The sequence below is a fragment of the Pan paniscus genome, chromosome 11 (genome assembly GCF_029289425.2).
Source record: "Pan paniscus chromosome 11, NHGRI_mPanPan1-v2.0_pri, whole genome shotgun sequence".
NCBI classification, from domain to species: domain Eukaryota; kingdom Metazoa; phylum Chordata; class Mammalia; order Primates; family Hominidae; genus Pan; species Pan paniscus.
The window spans coordinates 26,927,816-26,947,257 of NC_073260.2; the positions used below are offsets into that span (position 1 = coordinate 26,927,816).

Genomic DNA, 19,442 nt, shown 5'->3' on the forward strand with positions numbered 1-19,442 from the left:
CACCACTGCACTCCAGCCTGGGTGATTGAGTGAGACTCTGTCTCCAAAAAAAAAAAAAAAGATAATCTCTACAGTTCCTTCTGGTTCAAACCCTGAAAGATTAATACATAATTAAAAAACCAACAACTCCTTAGATGATTTAAGACACTGTTGCCCACCATCAATAAAGCCAGGTTACAATCAACTTGAGAAAGATCTAAAGTACTTGATTTCTAAGGTATTAAAAGACAGAAATATGCAAAATACTTCGTTTTTAATTATGCTTTTTATTATAAAATATAGCCAAATTATAGAAAGCATGGCAAATATATATATATAATTTATAACCCCAGCACATTAACACTGTTAGTATTTTAGGGTATTTCCTTCCAATCTTTTCCTTATGCATAGCTTTGCATGACAGTCATGATCAGGGAAGGAGGGAAAATGGAAGGGGGAAAAATCATTCTATTTCCTACTTGAACAATTTTTAATAGGGATTTTTCATTTTGCCAGAAGGTTCTGCATGATCTACCCTACCCACTACCACCAGCATTATCTGTCCAAACTCTCGCAACTCTTTTTCCTTGCAGCTCTCCCCTCCTTCACTCTAGCGGAGCCCTTGACCTTTTTTTTTTTTTTTTTTTTTTTTTTTTGAGACAGGGTCTCGCTCTGTTGCCCAGGCTGGAGCACAGTGGTATGAACACAGCTCATTGCAGCCTCAGCCTCCCTAGTAGCTGGGACTACAGGTATGCACGACCACACTTGGCTAATTTTTTTTATTTTTTGTAGAGAAGGAGTCTTGTTTCCCAGCTGGTCTCAAACTTATGGGCTTAAGCGGTCCTCCCAACCCGGCCTGCCAAAGTGCTGGGATTAAAGGAGTGAGCCACCACGACCAGCCAGCTCTTGAAATTCTTGTTCCTAGAACATATCAGGGCACATTTCCAACTGACCCTTTGTGCTTGCCGTTCCCTTTGCCTCAAATGCTCTTCCTCCAGATACCTGAATGTCAAGCCCTCTCATTTATTTTAAGTGCTTACTCAAAAGTCACTTTCTCTGTGAGATATTCCTTGGCAACCCTAATCTAAAATGTCAAGACCTTACCCTGAAATATTTCATATCCCCCTTTCCTGCTTTTTTTCTTCCTTCTTAGCACTTATCCCTTACATGTTATTTTACTTACTCATTTTGTTTCTTCTCTACCTCCACTACTAAAATTTAAGCTCTATGAGGGCAAGTACTTTGTTTTTACTGATTTCCTAGCATCTAGAAAAGTACCTAACACATGGTGAATACCCATTAAATATCTGTTGGTTAAACAGTCTCTATAATCATCATTGTAAATGGCTAGATCCAGTTTTATCAAGGATTTAGCCAATAATTCCCCTACTGATGGACATATCGGTCACTGCCAATCTTTTACTATTCTAAATAATGCTCTAATGCAGGGGTCAGCAAACTTTTCCTGGAGTAAGTCAGATAGTAAATATTTTCTGCTTTGCAAGATCTCTATCGTAACTACTCAATTCTGCCAATGCAGCACAAAAGCAGCCACAGACAACAAACGGTGTGGGGTTGCACCAGACAAAATTTAGACTGCTTCATTGAATGTTTTTGTGCATGTATCTCTATCTTTTCAATTAGAATTACTAGATAAATTGGTATAAATATATTTATGGCTCTTAATATATTGACACATTGCTTTTCAAAATGATAATCATGGAAAGCGGGGCAACTGGAACATTTACACAGGGCTGGTGCCGGTGCAAATATAAACTGATACAATTACTTTGGAGAACACATTAAAGCTCAGCATATATACCCCATGACTCAGCAATCTGTCAGGATATTTATTTTGTTTCAGAAGGATTGTGTTAGATATACTGGGAGAAGCACAAGGAATAAATAATGTCTTGTTTATTATCTGAGTACTAGTCACATGTATTCAATTTGTAACAGTTAATCAACTATACATATTGATATGTTCATCTTTTGTAAGTATACTATACTTCAAAGTTTTATAAGAAAACAAAGATGTCATATTCCCATCAGCAATACATATGAGAATAACTTCCTCCCCTCCTCCTTTCTACTCACCAGAAATGGGTATTATTTCACTTCATACTTTTGCTAATTTGATAGTATTTTAAAAAAGCTTCTGGATTGCCATAGTATTTTGTGTGTGATTATCATGGAGGCTGAACATTTCTCTTCTATAAATTGCTCTACGTTTTATCTATTATTTATTAGGGTTTTTTTTTTTTGTAAATCGTGAAAACAAAACAATACAATGTCACAAAGACATCAACTCTTTGTCTATCATATTGCTGCAAGTATTTTCTTTTTGTTTTTTCAAGAAAGAGTGATTTTTAGTAGGGTCTGCTCCATGTGAGCCCCCATGCTGGACCCACTAATGAACAGTTATTAGAAGTCATAGATGGGAGCTGGGGTCTAGCATTAGGGTTTCGAATCTTGGCTCTTCTGTGCAGTCTGCTGTGTGACCTCATGCCCTTCCCGTCTCTCTACGCCACAGTTTTCTCTGCCTGAAATGCTTGGCTACCAGCTCTGCAAGGTGTTGGCTCCTCTTTATTTTTTAAATCTGAAAGGGAAGATTTTCTTCTTAGACTAATTGAAGACTTGATTGAAAGAGGCCTTCCTTGTTATTCTCCATTGCAGCCCTGGTTGGCTGCCCTCTTGGCAGCGTTCTCACTTCTCAACTTGGTTTCATTTTGTTTTTTTCAAGAGACAGGATCTCGCTCTGTTGCCAAGTCTAGAATGCAGCGGCGCCATTATAGCTCACCATGGCCTTGAACTCCTGGGCTCAAGTGATCCTTCCATTTCAGTCTCCCAAGCAGCTGGGACTACAGGCATGAGCCATCATGCCTGATTAATTTTCTCTTTTTTTTTTTGTAAAGACAAGGGTCTTGCTTTGTTGCCCAGGCTGGTCTCAAACTCTTGATCTCAAACAATCCTCTCACCTCAGCCTCCCAAAGTGTACTCCTTCCTTTTTAATTTCATTATTTTGTTGAAAAAACAAAGTTTTTTGAGTTTGTTTGTTTTGGAGACAAGGTTTGGCACTGTCACCCAGACTGGAGTACAGTGGCATGATCATAGTTCACTGCAGCCTCAACTCTCCTAGGCTCAAGAGATCCTCCCACTTCAGCCTCCCACCTCAGCCTCCAAAGTAGCCAGGACCACAGGTGCATGCAACCATGCCGGGCTAATTTTTTTTTTTTTGTAGCGATGGGGGTCTCCCCATGTGGCCCAGGCTGATCTTGAAACTCCTGGGATCAAGCAATCCTCCTGCCTCAGCCTTCCAAAATACTGGGATTACAGGTATGAGCCACCAAACCCAACCAAGTTTAAACTTTCACATGGCCAAACCAACTAACCTTTTTATCAGTGCGTCGTTTTTCTCAAAAATATTATACAGAACTACATTCTTTTATATTCAATAAGAATACTGTTTATTATGTAATGTGCAAGGACATGTTTATTTCTCAGGCCAATAGTATGTTCTTAGATGACTAAATAACGTAACTATAAAATATCTATTTGATGATTAACAGGAAAGCATCAAATAAAAATGATACTAGGCTGACCACGGTGGCTCATGCCTATAATCCCAGCACTTTGGGAGGCCAAGGCAGGAGGATTGCTCAAGCCCAGGTGTTCGAGACCAGCCTGGGCAACATAGTGACACCTTATCTCTAAAAAAAAAAAAATTAATGATATTAAGGTTAATCAATAGGATAAATTTTGACACCAAAACTAATTTGTAAAGCCAGGCGTGGTGTTTTGCCTGTAATCCCAGCACTTTGGGAGGCCAAGGCGGGCAGATCACTTGAAGTCAGGAGTTCGAGACCAGCCTGGCCAACATGGCGAAACCCCATCTCTACTAAAAATTCAAAAATTAGCTGGGCATGGTGGCACACACCTGTAATCCCAGCTACTCAGGAGGCTGAGGCACAAGAATCGCTGGAACCAGGAGGTGGAGGTTGCAGTGAGCTGATCGCACCACTGTACTCCAGGCTCGGCGACAGAGCGAGACACTGTCTCAAAAATAATAATAGTAATAATTTTAATAGGAAAACCCCTAAACTTCTGAGGCAATCACTTCATTAATGGAAAGTGCAGATTTTATACCTTAACCCAATATATAAACATATCATTAGAAAAATGTAGACAGGAGGCCGGGCGCAGTGGCTCACGCCTGTAATCCCAGCATTTTGGGAGGCCGAGGCGGGTGGATCACGAGGTCAGGAGATAGAGACCATCCTGGCTAACACGGTGAAACCCCATCTCTACTAAATATACAAAAAATTAGCCGGGCGTGGTGGCGAGCGCCTGTAGTCCCAGCTACTCGGGAGGCTGAGGCAGGAGAATGGCATGAACCTGGGAGGCGGAGCTTGCAGTAAGCTGAGATCACACCACTAGCCTGGGTGACAGAGCGAAACTCTGTCTCAAAAAAAAAAAAAGAAAAAGAAAAAAATGTAGATAGGAAATACAGTTTGTGTTAAGACTTTTATCTACCAGAAAGCAACAAGCCAGTTGGTCAAAAAACAATGTAAAACTATATACGTATCAAGAAGATATTCATATTCCAAATATACTCATAAGCAATATATTATCATAGGCAGAATATTATGAATATATGCTTTTCAATGAATATATTCATATTCATTAACAAAATTCAAAAGGAAAATATTTCTAAGACTACATTATCATATGACCCACAACTTTTAAAGCAGAACATTCCTTAAAATGCTCTGAAGGTAGAATGGGAGCACCTTCAGCTAAAATTTCACGGAAATCTTCAAACGCTATTTATTATAGAAAGCCATATAGAAGATTCTCAAAAAACTAAAAACAGAACTACAATACTAATCCAGCAATCCCACTGCTGAGTATTTATCCAAAGAAAAGAAAACCAGTGTATCAAAGAAATCAGTGTATCAAAGAGATTATCTCCACCACCATGTTTATTGTAGTACTTTCACCATAGCTAAGACATGTAATCAAACCAAATGTCCATCAACCGATGCATGGATAAAGAAAATGTGGTGTATATACACAATGGAATACTATTTATCCATAAAAAGGAAAGAAATCCCACCATTTGCCACAACATGGATAAGCCTGGAGGACATCATGTTAAGCAAAATAAGTCAGGCACAGAAAAATAAATGCCACATGTTCTCACTCATATGTAGGAGATAAATTTTTGAGCTCATGGAAGTAGAGAGTAGAACTGTGTGTGTTAGAGGCTGGGAAGAGTAAAGGGAGAGGGATGGATAGAGGTTAGTCAACAGATACAAAATTACAGCTAGATAGGAATGAGCTCTGGTGTTCTGCAGTACTGTAGGATGAATATGGTTAACTATTATTTATTGCATATTTTCAAAAGGCCAGAAGAGAGGATTTTGAATGTTCCCAACACAAGGATGGGTGTCCTAATTACCCTGATTTGATCATTATACGTTGTATACACATATTGAAATATTACTCTGTATCCCAAAAACACGTAGAATCATTCCATCTCAACTAAAAATAAAAGGGGGAAAAATCACTCCACTCTACACATAAGATTATGCATTTTATGGAAGTTATATCAACATAAAAAAACTTTAAAAGAATCTTCAAAGGCTGTTTAAACAAGATTTTGGTAAATCCGTGAATTTTATGGATTTTAAGTTGGGTTGATTGATCCTTCCTTGAATTGGCTGTAGTAAACTGGTCTAAATTTATTGTAAAACTTCAGAGCTGAAAAACTTAAGCGAATTTTCCAGGGAGGGAAAAGAAAAATCTTGAAAATTTCTCCATATCTGCTTGGGTTCATCCAGATGCTAGAAAAGGATTCCTTTGGTAGGTTTCTAAAAACAACTGAACCGCCACCTTTACTTAAGCTATGTTTAAAGAACATCTTCACTAAAAATGATTTTAATCTTAAGTTTTCTCCAGGAGATAAACTTTAGTTATATGGTAAATTCACTAATGTAGAACTCCTTGTTTTCAGAAGATGTCAGATAAACAAAGTCAATAACTGTGCCAGAACTGTCATGAAAATGTTAACAACCTTAGTCACTTAGAGAAGAATTAAACTCCCTGCAACAAATATATGTTGGCTTATCACTATAAATCAGATACACTGGAAAAGCTATTACTAATCAGATTATTGCATATCTTACCCTTTCTTGCCTAATGAGGTATTTGTCCCCTTTGATCAATAGGGAAAATAAGTCTTCTAACATAACAACAACAACAACAAAAAAACTACTTAAAAATAAATAAAGGACTCCTAAGCAAGCAAGACAACAGATGCTGAGTTTTGGACTCTCCTCAAATCTAATCATACAAATATGTTAGAAATGGTCGGGGGAGCAGTGGAGAGGCTGGTAGAAACAGAAACCTAAAAAGGTGATAAAACTGTATTGAACCTCCCCAAGTTTGCATTTTCGACATTAAAGTTTACTTTTTAATTAAAAGTTTTAAATTGGAGAATTAAAAAAAAAAACTGTATTGAACCTAGCACATACACGAGTGAGTACGACTGAAACTGGAAATCTGAATAAGAGTGGTGGATTTTATCAATGTCAGTGGATTCATTTGCTAGGGCTGCCATAATAAAATACTACAGACTGGGTGCCTGAAACAACAGAAGTTTATTTTCTGACAATTCTGGAGGCTAGAATTCTAAGATCAAAGTGTTGGCAGGCTTGGTTTCTTTTGAAGCCTCTCTCCTTGGCTTGCAGATGGCCTCCTCCTTGCTGTTTCCTTCACAGAGTTTTTTCCCCTATGTGCATGTCCCTAATGTCTCTTTTTGTGTCCACATTTCCTCTTATAAGGACACCAGACTGGATTATATTAGGGCCCACTCCAACAATCTTATCCTAACTTAATCACCTTTTTAAATGCCCTAGCTTCTAAATACAGTTACATTAAGGTACTGGAGGGTTGGGGCTTCAACATATGAATTTGCAGGGACACTACTCAGCCCATAAACAGTCAATATCCTGGTTGTAATATTATAAATATAATTTTGCAATATGTTACCACTGGGGAAAGCTGAGCAAAGTATGCAAAGAACCTCTCTGTATTATATCTTGCAACTGCAAGTGAATCTACAATTATCTGCACAGGAAAAATAAAAACACCCAGAGATGGGAGGATAACAAAATAGGTGGACAATAACAAAAGACAAAATATTCAACAATATCAGGTGATAGGACAGTCCTATGGACACCAGATAAGTAGGCAGGGCTAAAATGCCCAAAAAACAGAACCTACACAGAATAAGCAACTGGTCAGATGAAGGGAGAAAAAGGAGAGTTCTGGTGATTCTAAGAGCTGGGAAAGAAGAAATTACCATCAAAAAGAGAGGATCTTTTTTAAGTGAAATTGTATCTAAGAACAACCAGTAAAGTTTCTGAGCTTCTGGGGGAGAATGCGAGACCACAAGAACCTAAGAGGCTTTAGGAAGAACACCGTGGACTAGAATCCAAATCAAACAAAGAGGCAGGAGTGGGAATAAAGGAAAGAGATACCCAGAGGAGGTTAATCTCAGAGAACATCAGAGAGGAGGTCACATCAAGAAGCCACATTTTTTCCTTTATGTTGAAACATACACTCGGAAAAAGGCAGCAATAAGTGAACTTGCTGATATTTCACAATTTCACAAACAGAACCCACCTATGTAACCAGCAACCAGTTCAAGAAACAGAAACTTTCCAGCAGCCCAGAAGCCTCTACTTTCTCTGTTCTCATCAATACTCCCCCAAGGGTAGCCCCTATTCTGGCTTCTAACAGAACAGAATGATTCTGCCTGTTTGAGGACTTTCTATACATGCAGGCATACAGTATAAACTCTACTCTGTCTGGCTTCTTTAGCTCAACATATGTCTGTGAGATTCATACATACTACTGCATGCAGCTGTAGACTGTTTATCATTCTCATCGCTCTACAGTATTCCATTGTATAAATATACCATGATGTATTTATTCAATCTGAGTCAGTTTAATATTGCTGTATAACAAATCACCTAAAAATTTAGTGGCTTAAAACAACAATTTCTTATTTCTCACAATTCTATGTTTTCTGGGTAGTTCCTCCTCTGGCTTTACCTGGACTTGTTCACATGGCTACTTTTAGCTGGAAGGAAGGTCAGCTAAACTATAAGGTCAAAGATGGCCTCACTCAAGTTTGTCAGTAAGTACTGGTCATTGGCTGGGCACCACGATTCTCTTCCAAGTAACCTCTCCTACTCCAGGACGTCCTTATATAGTGGTCTCAGGGCATTATTCCCCAGAGTATGTAAGCACTTATCAAGCTTCTGTTGCATAATGCTTGCTAATGTCCAACTAGCCAGAGCAAGTTACACAGCCAAAGTCAGACTCACTGTGGAAGGGAACAACAATGACTGATGGCCATTTCAACAGATTTCAGTTTGGAGGAATGACAAATGTGCTATGAGCATTCTAGTCCATATATTTGGGTGAGTATGGATCTTAGAGTAGAACTAATGAGTCACAGGATTTGCAGCATATGTCCAGTTTTAGTAGATATGGCCATACAGCTTTCCAAATTGCTGTACCACTTTACATTTCCATTCCAATTTACACTTCGAATAGCAGTGCAGGAGAATTTCAGCTATCCTACATCCTCATACTTGGTATTTTTCATCTTTCTCATTTAGCCATTCTAGTGAGTGTACAATGGTACCTCATTTTTATTTTAATTGAGTGGCCATATTTTTAAAATACTTCAGATAAGCAACAAAGGAGAAAATCTTCAAACTATAAAACCAGGAAAACTGTATTTGTCAATTTCCATCTCCATCACAGAAACTTCTCCAAAAGTACAGGTAAGTCCATCTAATTTAAATATGACCAAGAGAGAACAATTAAAAAGCACAGTAAGAAAAAAAGATGAGAACTGTAACATATTTCAAAATGAATAAGAGGAATTAAGAAAATAGCCAGGCACAGTGCCTCATGCCTGTAATCTCAGCACTTTGGGAGACCAAGGCAGGAGGATCACAAGCCCAAGAATTCAAGACCAGCCTGGGCAACACAGTGAAACCCATCTTTACAAAAAAAAAAAAAAAAAAATTCAGCTGGTAGTGGTGGCACACATCCACAGTCCTAGCTACTTGGGAAGCTGAGGTGGGTGAATCCCTTGAGCCTTGAATGACAGAGAAAGGCCCTGTCTCAAAAAGAAAAAAAAAGAAAAAAGGGGAAAAAATTTTAAAATGATAGAAGCTATGGAAGAACAGCATACATCAGAAATTGAAAAACCAAAAAATGAATCTTGCCAGATAACAAGAGGATGTACAATAAGAAATGACAAAGTTCATGACAGAACAGGAAAGAAAAAACTCAGAAAGGAAGTGAAAACTAAAAAGAACACTAAACTTAATAGATAGGTACCACCAGATACGGTGGCTCACGCCTGTAATCCCAGCACTTTGGGAGGCTGAGACAGGTGGATCATTTGAGCCCATGAGTTTGAGACCAGCCTGGGTGACATGGTGAAACCCTGTCTCTACAAAAAACACAAAAATTAGTAGGGCATGGTGATGCACATCTGTAGTCCCAGCTACTTGGGGCTAAACTGGGAGGATGACCTGAGGCCAGAGATGTCGACACTGCTGTAAACCATGATGGTGCCACTGCATTCCAGCCTGGGTGACAGAGACTGTCAAAAAAAAAAAAAAGCGATAGATACCATGAAAAATACATTGAACACACTAAAGCATAAAATAGAAAAAAACATAAAAATAGAGCAAATATAAAAAATAAGAAAAAATAATACTAAGGTATAGACATAACAAGATCCAACATACATATAATAGGAGGCCCCAAAGAGAGAAAATGAAAACAATGGAACACATTACTAAAAAACTATAATTGATGAAAATATGAAAAAACACTTGAGCCAATGTAATAAAAAACACTGTGTATCTAGGAGAATTAACAGGGAATGGTCAACAGACATTCTAGTAAAATTACTGGCTTTAAATATGAAGAAAAAGCCCTTGGTTATCTAGGCAAAAAGATAAAATTAAAGAAAGAAAATCATATTGGTATTAGAGTTTGACAACAACACATTTTACCAGAATAGAATAGGACTCAGCAAACTAAGGCCTAGGACCAAATCCAGCCCACTGCCTGGTTCTATAAATTAAGTTTTATTGGAACAGTCAGGCTAGTTCATTTACACACTATCTATAGCTGCTTTTGCAATGCAATGGCACAGTTAAGTAATTGTGAGGGAAACCAGTGATCCATAAAACCTAAGATAATTATTATTCAGTCTTTTACAGAAAAAGTTTGCCAACTCCTGCAAGAGAGTAACATTTTTAAAGATAGTTGAGGGGAAAAAAAATGTGAGTCAAGTATTTTTATTCAGTCAAAGTGACCCTGAACTATAAAAGCCACAGATAAACAGTGTTAAATATGAAAGGCAAGGGATACATTTCACATGAGCCACTACAAGAATTCAATGAACTTCAGACTACTAGATGATTACAGAAGCTTTACCATAAGGACTTCTGTTGCACACTGAATATATTTAACTGTAAAACTAAGACTAATGCAAAGGTAACACAGTAGCATATGATTCACATATGGCAAACAGACAGAATTGAGAAATCTTGGGCAGCAAGAACTGACTGACCCAGGGGCTTGATTATGCATGGAAAATGGGATTAAGAATAAAGAAGGAATCAGAGATAACTCCTAAATTTCTGGACTGGGAAAATGGATGGAAGGTGGTACCAATTCACTGAGCTAAGGAATAAAAGAAAAGACACAGATGTGAAGAGGACAAAAATCTGGGGCATGTTGAATGTGAAATGCTTGTGGAAAATTAAGTGAATATATCCAGTCATAGTAGGACACAAAGATGTGGATTTCAGGAGAAAAGCCCCGACTAGATATTAGATTCAGGAATCATCAGACATGCGTGAAAAGACCAAATAGTGCATAACTTACCATGAGAGCAGCAAGACCAATAGCTGAAAAAAAAAAAAGCACCAAAAGAAACAAGTCCTCAGAACTCAGAAGAAAATAACAGCATTAGCACTTCCACTGAATTTGGCCACAATAATATTCTCCAGTATTCCAAAACAACTATTAAGAATTTTGGCCAGGCACAGTGGCTCAGGCCTGTAATCCCAGCACTTTGGGAGGCCCAGATAGGAGTATATCATGAGCCCAGGAGTTCAAGACCAATCTGGGACACACAGGCCTCATCTCTACAAAAAAAAAAAAAAAAAAAGAGCTGGGCTCTGGGTGTGCGCCTGTGATCCCAGCTACTCAGAAGGCTGAGGTGAGAGGAATGCTTGAGCTCAGGAGGTCGAGGCTGCAGTGAGCTGTGATCACGTTACTGCGCTCCATCCTGGGCAACAGAAAAAGATCCTGTCTCAAACAAACAAAAAAAGGATTTTGTACTTTAAGTCATTAAAAATAAAGCATTTAAAAACAATGAACACGAAGAGTGAAAAACAAAAAGCCTTTAGCTACTTTATTTTTAATGACTATATATAGAGTTGATCATATTGCTATGTATTGGGGCCTGGGATTCAAGTGAAAAATTGCCAACAAAATCCCACATGTGGAGTGAGGTATGTATGTACGTATGTAGGTAGGTAGGTATACATGCATGAAAGGCAGTAGGTAGAGGGATGGACTGTGTTACAGGCTGAACTGTATTCCTCTCAAATTCATCTGTTCACATCCTAAACCCTGGTACCTCACAATGTGACTTATAGGGGAAGTAAGGCCTGGAATAGAGGTAATTAAGGTAAAATGAAGTCATATGTGTGTGCCCTAATCCAATGTAAGTGATGTTCTTAAGAGGAAATTAGGACACACACATACACAGAGGGAAGACCAAGTGAAGCCACCTTAGGAAGACAGCCATCCATCAGCCAAGAGAGGGGCCTTAGAAGAACCTAACCCTGCCAACACTTTGAGCTTATACTTCTAGCCTCCAGAATTGTCAGAAAACAAATTTTTGTTGTTTAAGACAACCAGTCTGTGATTCTTTGTTATGGCAGCCCTAACAAATTAATACAAGCTGAGAAGAGGAAGTAGTCCTAGCTGGTTAAGAATTCACACATATTGTCAACTCCATCCCAGAAATATGAAGTCCTATAACAGAAAAAAGAATAGAGCTTTTGATATATGGTGATTATGCCTTAAATCATGCAAGGAAAATATTTTTAAAATAATAAGTATTTCCAGAGGAAAATATAAGAAAAAACTGAAGGGACAGAATATTTGCAATTAAAAAAGGACAGAAAAGGTTAAAGCAGTATCAGTTTTGAAGAAAACCAAGAATAAAAAGAGAAGCCAACCAAGATGTATCCTATGCATGAAATGAAAGTTAACCAAAGAGTAAATGAATCATCTAAAAACAATCCAGAGAAGCAAGGGAAAGCAATGGAAGCAACTTTGGATAATTATTTAGAATTAAAAAGAGTTATGTGTATGTTAAGTTCAGCTAATGAAATCCTTGATGATTAACAAACAAAAAACATTTTCAGGCATCAAGTGAAAATATATTTCCAGTAGGTTTTAATGGAATTTTGGTTCTTTGCAGGTTTCTTAAGGAAAAAAAAAACAAAAAAAAAAACAAAAAAAAAAACCAGCTAATAATTACTAGCCATTCCATACATATTACTTTTTGTCCTATCTCTGGAGCTAAAGAGGCCATAGATTTCCAGAGGAGAGTAAGGTGAAGGAGAAAGCTATTCTCTAACTTGCAGCAACCAAGGCGGGAGCTACTCCCTGGTGCTAGGTTGGCCAAAGTTCATGCAGAGAAGAAAAAAAGCTAGAGTAGAAATTCAGCATTTTATGGTAAGATTTTTAATGCTTTTAAATATTGCTTCAACGTTTTAACGTCTTCTTAAACTTTTTTAAAGTTATGGCTGGACGTGGTGGTTCACACCTATAATCCTAGCACTTTGGGAGGCCAAGGCAGGAAGATCATTTGAGTCCAGGAGTTCAAGACCAGCCTGGGCAACACCGCAAGACCCCATCGCTACAAAAAATAAGAAAAATTAGCTAAGTGTGATGGCACGTGCCTGTAGTCCCAGCTACTTGGGAGGTTGAGATGTGATCCTCTGGGCCCAGGAGTTTGAAGAGGCAGTAAGCTATGGTTGCACCACTGTATTCCAGCGTGGGTGACAGAGTGCGACTGTGTCTCTAAAAAACATAATGTTATATCTCACATCAAAGTTGTATAATTTCTCTTTTGATACATAATGTTACTTCCTTTCAGTATAAGAATATCACTGTTGTCCTAGACCAAGATTCTTTGCTTTCCATATTATTTTCAAGTGTAATAACATGTTTCTGAAATACATCTTCTTTGTCACTAGAGCCATTAGCATTACCAGTATGAACACTAACGGTGAAAAAGCTCTCCAACTGTTTAAGTGTAAGACTTTGCAAAACAAACTTGAATACGGCTGCATAATTTGCCTTTCTCCAGAAAAGCCTATTAAACTTTGTTGGCATTGGATACAAAATAAAATTCAAAAATTTGCATTTTCCGTACTTTTCGTTTCTTGACCTTTATTTGAATTTGAGACTAAGCTTTACCAAACAACAGAATTTACACAGTAACTAGCCAACCACAGTCCTCATTATGGAATCTATGCAGTGCATTTGTTACCTAGGAAACGGACCAGAGCACAGGCAGAGTGCAATTTCAGTCTAGCAAAAGAATTCTCCAATCATGCTAGTAAATAAAGTCCATAAATCAACTAATCAGAAGCAAAGTCAAGAAGTATCACATAAGAGTTAAGCTCAATGGAAACTTTTTTAAAGGAAAAAAAGAAACCTGTGGGGCTTCCTCAGGCAACTATGTAGATCTCTTAAGTAAATATTATGAGCAGGTTTCTTTACAAACACAAACTGTCAGAAAATAAACTGTTCAAAATAAATGGCTTCTCTCCAATCTTCAGCTTCTCTATTTTTGACAGTACTTAAGAGAAAAAGCTTCTTTAGAGCCAGCCTCATACATCTGGTACCAGAATATTAATCCAAGAATGAAATCTGCATTTTCAGCAAGCAGCATGGTGTTGGTGCTGTTGTTAAACAATGCAGGATGATGATAAAGGCTGGAATGAGAGGTCACTGTCCACACCTCTCACAGCCGGACCTGCTTCCCCACCAGGCTACAAAAAAATGTCAAAAAGAAAGACTTGAAAGTCACAGATCTATTACAAAGAATAAAATTGTTACTTTTCGGCTTTCCATTTATTGCTAATGAAAACACTAGTCATTTGAGCATTCCAGTTAACATAAAGTGGCCATTTTAGGCTTCTTGTAATGATACTACATTGATAACCAATAAACAGGAAAATGCTAGAAAAGTCCATGGATTTTAAAGCCTATCAAATTTAACTGTGGACGGCTTAATGTTGTTTTAAAAAGAGAAGGTGGTAAATGTCAGCTATATTTAAAAATCCAGTTTTACACATATTCAAATTTTCTGGAAGTAGCACTTATTTGTCAAAATAAATGAAAAAAATTTCAAACATGAAAAATGAAAAATAATTTATATGCCTTCCTCAACACCAACTTACCAGAAAGGAAATCAGTTGAAAATATGTAAGGTTCTCTGGAATGCTTCTGATTACACTAAAATATTATTGCTAATTACACAAAAAACAAAAAATTCTTATCTACCTATCAGTCAAAAAAAAAAAAAACACAAAAACATAAACAAAACTAAGTGTTATCATTTAGCCAGCCCACATAAAGACTACATTGATGATCTCAGAAAACAGGCACAACTACAACTTTGCCAAAACAATTCTCAGTACAGGCCACACTCGATGCTTAGCTACACAGTGACTCTTTGTTAAATCTTATCACTACCACTGACAGCCTTGTAAATATATAAACAAGCAATTCAATCGTTAGCTTATCTTTTTTAAATATTTTAAAGAGCTAAGGAAGAGTACGTATATCTAAGTGCTGAAATTCTGAGAGTGGTCTAGAACTCCATTCCTGGATTCACGATAAAGCCTGATCAAATTTCAATACCTCTTCTCTTTGGGCTACTACTAGGAATGGAGAGGGACAAGGAACGCTAGTCAAGGGCCTACCAGAGCCACATACTGAGCTGTGCTTCTGTGCAGAATTTAAATTTATTTACCTAATGCAGACTGGAAGTCAAAGCAGAAACCAGTAAAATTCTATCAACTAAAAGGGATTGGCTTGATCACTGCTAGGTTTTAAGTAATGTGTGTATAAATCTACACTCCAGGCATCTACAAAATTAGGCATGCAATAATATTAATCTGTTTAACTGGGACAAGAATCTAGATAAATTTTTCTCCTAGAAAAAAGCACTATTTTAAGCATACTAAACTTTTTATAATGACAAAGATCAGTTTGTCTTTTAAAAAGTGCATTAAATTGTACACTGTTTACTAATTTTTAAACCTTAATGAAAATTTAAATACATAATTTTCCACGTTTTTCCTTCAAGTTTAGATGATAATGCTTTTTGGTTTTTTAGGAAAACCTCTATTTTTTACATATGACTGTCCATGTAATTGTATGCATGGCCCCCAAAACTGCTTCTTCGTTTTTTTAATCTCCTGGGTAACTGTCAGACTTAAGTTTGTCAATATAAATTCTCACAGGGTGGGCAAAAAAGAGTTTCCAGAACGGAGCAGTAGATTGAGATTAATACAGGTATAAATCCATACCTGCGTATTAAAAATCTGAATCTGTAAAATTAATTTTCTGGGTGCTTATTCAACCTCATTTATTATTTGAGTATCTACAATACACAGCAACCGTTCATGAAGAAACTTAGCTAGCTAATCAAATAAGACAATTCAGAAACATCACCCTACGATATTTTTCAAAACACTGTATCCATATCCATGCACAACCCAATCGTTGGGTTATATACATGGAATAAAATAGTAAAGGCACAATCCTAGGGGGGAAGCTCAATTCTGACATTCATAGTCTCATGGGTAGGGAAAGATCTCATATCTTAAATCAGCAGAAATAAAGGCTTCAGCCTGAAGGGAAAGCTAGATCATTGTTTATTGCACTCCAATTTAACCTCCACCATGGAAGCTGTCACTACCTGACTGGCTTGTTAGCTGTTTATTTCGTCGGGAGAGGATTCCGTCTTGCGAATCCTAACGAGTTCGGAAAAAACAAAACTTTACTCCTAAACTTCAAAACACACACACACACACTAAATATATATAATTGTAAAAATCATAGCCATGTTCATTTTTTTTAAAGTCCCAATCTAAAACCTTAAAGAAAAAAAAAAAGACTTGAAGGAACCAAAAACATTCTTTGATTTTGGTTTGACGTTGTTCAGTCCAACCTCCTCCTACCCAAGGGAATACATTTCTCGATATATTTGATAACAAACACAAATCACTGTGCGCAGCCTCAGATGGGGTGGGGGGGGGGGCGGAAGAGCCTTTTGGAGAAAGCCCTCCTCCGTTAGAAACAATAAATAAGGGAGCGAAGCCATGCACGTTCCTTCACACACGCCCCAAACGCACCTCGGCGAGCCACCCGAGGAGGAAAACTAGTGGGGCAGAGCCCTGAACCACCCCTCTTTCTCCATAAGCATCTCAAGACTTGGAAACTAAGAGGACAGACCTTTTCCTCCTCCTTCCCGCCCTCCTTCCCACCTCCGACAGACCCAAGAGCAGGAGCGGGGGCGCCAGCCCCACGCACTGCGCCTGCAGCCGCCGCTGAGACCCGAGCTGCCGGGCGGGGGGGGGGGCCTGGGGCAGGCGGACCGGAGCCGCCGCCGGGGGTATCTGCGCCTCGCACCCCCAAGCCCGGCGCTGCCGACGAGCGGCCGCCCGGGTCCCTGCCCTCGCTCCGGCCTCGCTCCCCCGAGAGGAGACAAAAGGAAGGTTCAGCCGGGTCACCGCGCGGCCGCTGACGGGGAGGCAGAGTCGACCCCGGCGCGGCCGCCCCCCACACAAAGGGGCTCCCCGCCTGGGTCGCGGCGTCGGCGCGCTCGTCCCCGCCCCGCGCGCGGGCTCTCACCCACCTGCAGGTGTCTGTGCGTCTGTCCATAGGAACGCGGTCGGCGGGGGGGCCTGCGAGAGCCGGGAAGCCCGGGCTGGACGGGACGGGCCGGAGGGGCGCGAGGGCGGGAGGAGAGCGGCCAGAGGGCCGGGCACCGAAGGTAAGTGGCGCGGGGAAGGCGCCCGGCGGGCGGCGGACCGAGGAGCGGGGCGGGGGGCGGGGGCGCCAGCCTGGCTCGGCCGACCGCCGCGCGCCGCTCCGTGCGCCCCGAGCTCCGCGCGCCCGGCTCGGAGCGCGGCGGGCGGGCAGGGGGCGGGCAGGGGGCGGGGCGCGGGCGGGCCGGGGCGGGGCCGGCGAGAGGGGCGGGGGCTCGGACCCCGGGCTCCAGCCGGCACCGGAAACGCGCCGTGGTCGGCGAGACCCACAGGAAGTGTGTAACGACACCTCCTACCGCACGCACCGAGCTCGCAGTCGTTGCTGCCCCGAGGAGGTGTAGCCCGAGCCTCCTGCCGCACACACGTTCGCACGCGGCGGCCGGCGCGCTGGACCGAGAGGTTTGGAGCAATCCGTCCTCCGCGCGCACGAGCTCAGTCCCTACTGCCCCGACAGGTGTGGAACCCGCCATCCCCGCTATGGTCCGAGGAAGTGTACAGCACCGCTCCCTACTACACGTCCTGGGCCCGCGGTCCCCGATGCCCCCCGGAGCTCTGTGCACCTCCACTGAAACGCAAGGAGCAGACAGAACCTACACCATCCGTGAGGTGTGTGATTTCCCTTATAACGCATTGAGTAGAGTTACCTCTCCGCCCAGGGATGTGCATTAACACTTTCTACCGAGATACTACGTACAGCCCATAGTCACCGCTGCCCCGTGAAGGTGCCCAACAACCACCTGTAACACACACACCCCTATCCCATCGAGGGAGCGGGGATGCTTAATGATACCTAAAATACACTAAAACTAGGTCCTCCAGCAAACCAGAGAGAGACACAAGAACACCACCTACACGACTCAGCACAGCAAAGATGAAGCTGGACTTGCTAGGTGCTACCAGGCTTGGTCCACCTTTATTTTACCTAACACTTTCGTAGTACTTGCTGTGTGCCCACAGTTTGCACTGAGTACTTAGCGAATATTAATTTATTTAATCCTAAGAACTCTACATAGTGGGTGCTATTAACATTGCCATTTTATGATAAGGAAATTGAGGCACAGAGAAATTAAGAAATTTTTTCAACATCACATAGATAGTAGCTAGAGGAGCCTGGATTCATTCCGGACAGTCTGGCTTCAGAGTCTGCTCTTAACTCCCTTTCTATTTACAGCACTGACCATCTCCAAAACAGTAATCATGGTAATAAATAACATTTACACCATATCTGTCAGGCCTTACGTAGTGCCCACATCTTGGCCTCACCTCATCTGTGACAGGCATACCCCAGTCACTTGTACCCTTGGAGTAGGTAAGGGAAGAGAAGAATATTTTTGAGGGAGAGAAAGAAGCTAACTTCTTAGCAAAGGAGAAAATATCCAGGGTCGTCCAGAATCCAAGCAGGTAACTTCATTACCACATCAAGCATGTTCTCTCTTTTAGGTAGCTTCTGCCAACCCCTCTCCATCTCTAGAGCTGATTCCGGTTGATGTTCTTAACACCTTCCTGTATCAACACTCTTCCAGGTCTAGGCTGAAATTTAAAATCTGTGTAAATGTTGACACAATAATGTTTGTACAAACAAAAAAGACCAAAAATGAAAACCCCCTAGTTAATTGCTGCATATTCTAAAGATGGGATCTTGTGGAGAAATTGGAACTCTCATGCAATGCTGATAGGAATGTAGATGGTACCACCACTATGCAAAACAGTGGGGAAGTTCCTCAAAAAACTACAACTAGAGCTACCATATGATCCAGCAATCCCACTTCTGGGTAAATATCCAAAAGAATTGAAAGCAGGATATCGAAGAGATATTTGCACATTCATGTTCGTTGCAGCACTATTCACAATAGCCAAGAGATTGAGGCAGCCCAAATGTTCATCAACAGATGAAGAGATGAATGAAAATGTGATATATATATATAATGGAATATTATTCAGCCTTAAAAAGGAAGGAAATCTTATCACAGGCTACAACATAGATGAACCTTGAGGATGTTGTGCCAAGTGCAATAAACCAGTCACAAAAGGACAAATACTGTTATGATTTGACCTATATGAGGTATGTAGAGGTATGTAAACTGTGGGATTATGTCAAACTCGTGGAAACAAGACGGTAGAATAGTGGTTGCTAGAGGGTAGAGGGAGGGGAAAATGGTGATATAATGTTTACTGGGTACAGAGTTTCAATTTTGCAAGATGAAAAATTTCTAGAGATGTTACACAATAATGTAAATATAACACCACCGAACTGTACACTTAAAAGTA

The 19,442-nt window shown here is 40.2% G+C and overlaps 1 protein-coding gene and 1 long non-coding RNA gene across 5 annotated transcripts in view; one reads left to right on the forward strand and one right to left on the reverse strand.

The window, feature by feature from the left end:
* The window catches only part of KIAA1958 (KIAA1958 ortholog), a 209,893-nt gene extending 192,562 nt beyond the window's left edge, over positions 1–17,331 (reverse strand). For 3 of the 4 annotated variants that reach the window (XM_063594261.1, XM_034928856.3, XM_034928854.3), the window contains exon 1: positions 17,042–17,291. The gene's annotated coding sequence lies outside the window, so the exon portion shown is untranslated. Of the gene's footprint in view, positions 1–17,041 lie in introns of all 4 variants that reach the window. The other variant, XM_034928855.4, reaches the window with a different exon arrangement.
* Positions 14,537–19,006, forward strand: HSDL2-AS1 (HSDL2 antisense RNA 1). Its single transcript, XR_010108981.1, has 4 exons — positions 14,537–14,601; positions 16,776–17,179; positions 17,629–17,780; positions 18,615–19,006. It is a non-coding gene; the product is annotated as an HSDL2 antisense RNA 1 (long non-coding RNA).
* The last annotated feature ends 436 nt before the right edge of the window (positions 19,007–19,442 follow it).